This window comes from Suncus etruscus, chromosome 2 (genome assembly GCF_024139225.1).
Source record: "Suncus etruscus isolate mSunEtr1 chromosome 2, mSunEtr1.pri.cur, whole genome shotgun sequence".
Lineage (NCBI taxonomy): Eukaryota > Metazoa > Chordata > Mammalia > Eulipotyphla > Soricidae > Suncus > Suncus etruscus.
In genome coordinates, this window is record NC_064849.1 from 106,470,085 (window position 1) to 106,473,683 (window position 3,599).

Genomic DNA, 3,599 nt, shown 5'->3' on the forward strand with positions numbered 1-3,599 from the left:
TTTTTTTTTTTTGGGGGGGTGGGGGGCAGAGTCAAGCCTGATTCTGAGCTGAAAATAATCCTACCTTTCAGATGACTTTCCATTCATGGTGATGGTGCCCCACCTGTCAGCAAGCCTTTGGGTCATGTGGACAGGTTTGCCTAACTCCCACTTAGAAGCTCAAGTTAGTGTGCTGGCTCCTTTCCTCAGGTGTAACATCTCCCAATGTCAATTATATTCTTTGCTGGAATCTTGCATAGATCATTAGAAGCAACTCTGCTAAACTCAGAACTGGAAGAGGGGTGGCCATCACCACTGCACCTGCCTGGTCTTTGTTGACTGGTTCACTCCAGTGATGAGCTGAGACTAAACCCCAGCTTTGGAAACAGGGATGTTCTTCATGTGGATGACTGTGCCAAAAGTGGGAAAATAGCCTGAACGGGTGAAGGGAGTGGTCTAGGTCTCTTCTGGTGGTGAATTGGGGCAAGCCTGCCATTTTTTCTTTAAAACAGAATTACCGAGCAACAAAACAGCTCGGGAAATCCTCAGATAATGACTTCATTGACACCATTATGAGATATAATAATTTCCACAAATTTGGGGAATTATCAGAAAATAGTTGTTTATAATTTCACTTACCATTTTGTTGTAACAAGCAATATAAAATAAATTATTTTGTTGCCTGCTAAGGGAATAGGCTTGGAGATGGATGAGAAATTGGGACAATGATGAAGGGAAAGTTACACTGGTGTAGGATGGGTGTTGGAACATTGAATGCCCCCAAACAACTGTTTTATGAATAATTTTATAAATCACAGTGTGTAAATCAAGTTAGGAATAAATAAAGATGAAGAATGCATCTAACTGTGGCCTTTCCTTTGCCTACTGATCTTGCTGACTTACCTATTCAGTAAAACACCTGCCTACATGTGTAAAGCTCTGGGTTCAATTCCCAATAGTCCCTGTCACCCCCATTAAAAAATAAAAAAATAGGGGCTGGCATGGTGGTGATAGAGGTAAGGTGTCTGCCTGCCAGTGCTAGCCTAGGACGGACCAAGGTTCGATCCCCTGGCGTCCCATATGGTCCCCCAAGCCAGGAGCGACTTCTGAGCGCATAGCCAGGAGTAATCCCTGAGAGTCACCGGGTGTGGCCCAAAAACCATAAAAAAATATTTATACAGCAAGTTAAAGTCCCTCATGACTGAGGATGCAGCTCAATAATAAAAAGAGTGCATGCTTCTCATGTATGAGGTCCTGGGTCGATGTCCTGATGTGTGCATATATGAGCAAGCATGCATATCCACAAACCTCCCACACACTTATATAATGGAAGCCAATCGTTAATTCTGTCACAGAAAAATTGAGAGTATAAAATCCCTTTTCAAGTATAGAGGTGGTTAGGGGTGATGAAAAGAGGCTATTACCAAAATAAATAGCATTGCTTCATTGGGCTTTCTTTTTAGGAGGAAGGATGAGGCTTTCTCTGTTCAACTCTGGTGAGAGCTTATAAACTTATTTTCTAATAAATATTTGATTAGTTTTGAATTAGAAGAGAATTTAACATGATACCTGAGGGATGGGTAGTAGATAGAAAGAGAAGATAATACTGAAATACTGCATGATACTGAATTAGAAGAGGCAGAGGCAGAGATATATTTGACCAATAAGGATCTTAATTGGGGGTGTGTTATGCTCCTTGGTGAGGTCTGACAGTCTCTGCTGAGGCTGCCAGAGTTGCGCCCACCCACCTACCTGCCCACAGCCTGCAGTATTCTGTAGTTTGCATCTGGTGGGAAAGAGTATAGGGGCTAGAAAAGGGGTGTGCTGACATGTCCTTGATTAGTCTATTGACCCCATGAACATGTTGTGATCTCACCATGGTCAGTTCGTATGACTTATGGTATGGGCTGATAGATACCTGCTATTGTCTTGCAGTTAGCCCTCATGACTTATGGCATGGGCAAACGTCCTATTTTTCTTTACAGACTCCAAACTGTCTCCACTCATAACTGGCCCTTCTCCTGCTGAAGGTAGAGACTGCCGGATTTTAAACCCCTGCAAACCTTACAAGTACTTTTCCACAAACATTAAATGCATTTGTGTGCATTGTGTAGAGTGTTATATATAGTAAGGCTACCCTGAAGTTAAACAGCATAGGTTTTTCCATTTTAGCATAAGTGCCTCCATCTTTAACCTCTAAGTCATCTCCTAACTTCTCCTTCTCTCTGGAATGGGGCATTGTGCAAGCAGACAAGGTGAACTGACCTCACAGTTGCCTAGCAGTTACTCCCAAACATACTCCGAAACTTCCTAAGCATGTCTTGAATGAAGTATCAAGCTATCAAATAAGCAGAGGAAAATTGGTGGTCTACCAGTTCCCAAAGAAATATGGACAATGTACCCTTTAGGTGGATCTAACCAATCAATTAGTATAAGCATAAGAAAATTATAGAATTGTGATTTTAGAGTATATAAGAAACTCTTTACTCAAGGCCAGGCCACTTTCCACCTAAAGGGGGAAATCCTGATCTGTCAGCTTCAGGACTCAATGCTTGTTAGACTTGTGATTAGTGCATAATAAAAAATGTTTTTAGTTGTTTTTTCTTTCTTTTTGGGCCACACTCAGTGACACTCAGGGGTTACTCCTGGCTATGCGTTCAGAAATCGCTCCTGGCTTGGGGGACCATATGGGACACCAGGGGATCAAACTGTGTTCCGTCCTAGGTTAGCGCATGCAAGGCAAATGCCCTACCACTGTGCCACTGCTCTAGCCCCATAATAAAATATTTTAATACAAAGCTCATTGCTTTGTCTGATCTTTTGGACACAGAACACTAACAATATAAATTCAAAATATTGATGAAATTGCCAATTTGATATGTAGAATTTTGTTTATTAGCACTTTGTGAGCCTATAAAGTCTATAAATGGGCATTTCTGATTTCTCTCAGATAAATCTTTAAATCAGTACTGAAAAAACTGACAATCCAGTGATATAAGAAGGAGTTGGGGGGCCGGAGAGATAGTACAGCGGTAGCATGTTTGCCTTGCAAGCGCTGACCCAGGACCAATGGTGGTTTGAATCCCGGCATCCCATATGGTCCCCCATGCCTGCCGTGAGTGATTTCTGAGCAGAGAACCAGGAGTAACCCCTGAGCATTTCCTGGTGTGGACCAAAAAAACAAAACAAAAAAAAACAAAAACAAAAACAAAAAAAAAAAAACAAAACAAAAAAAAAGGAGTTGGACAGGACAGACCACGAAGGCCTACTAGAGTTTAGAGTACTGCTCACTATCTTTCAAGACCCAGCAGTGAAATAGGGCAGGCTTTAAGTTGATGAGATCTTCATTTCATCAGATTCCACATTTTATAGATTTATTTCCTGGAAAGGGCTTTTTATTTATTGTTTGTTGGGGAGCCACATCCAGCAATTCTCTGAGTTACTTCTGGCTCTGTACTTAGGGTTCACTCATGGCAGGATTTGGATTTGGAGGATTTTATATGTTGCTGTGGATTGAAACTGAGACAGCCTTGTTCGAATCAAGTGCCCTAGCACCATACTCTCTCTGGTCCTGGGGTTTCTTCTTTGAAACATGTGCATGTGGGTAGGCAAGACTGGAT

General features: G+C 41.8%; 1 non-coding gene across 1 annotated transcript; it reads left to right on the forward strand.

Moving 5' to 3' along the window:
- The first annotated feature begins 287 nt into the window (after nt 1-287).
- Nucleotides 288-412, forward strand: LOC126002457 (small nucleolar RNA SNORA65). The gene has a single exon (XR_007493156.1). It is a non-coding gene; the product is annotated as a small nucleolar RNA SNORA65 (small nucleolar RNA).
- The last annotated feature ends 3,187 nt before the right edge of the window (nt 413-3,599 follow it).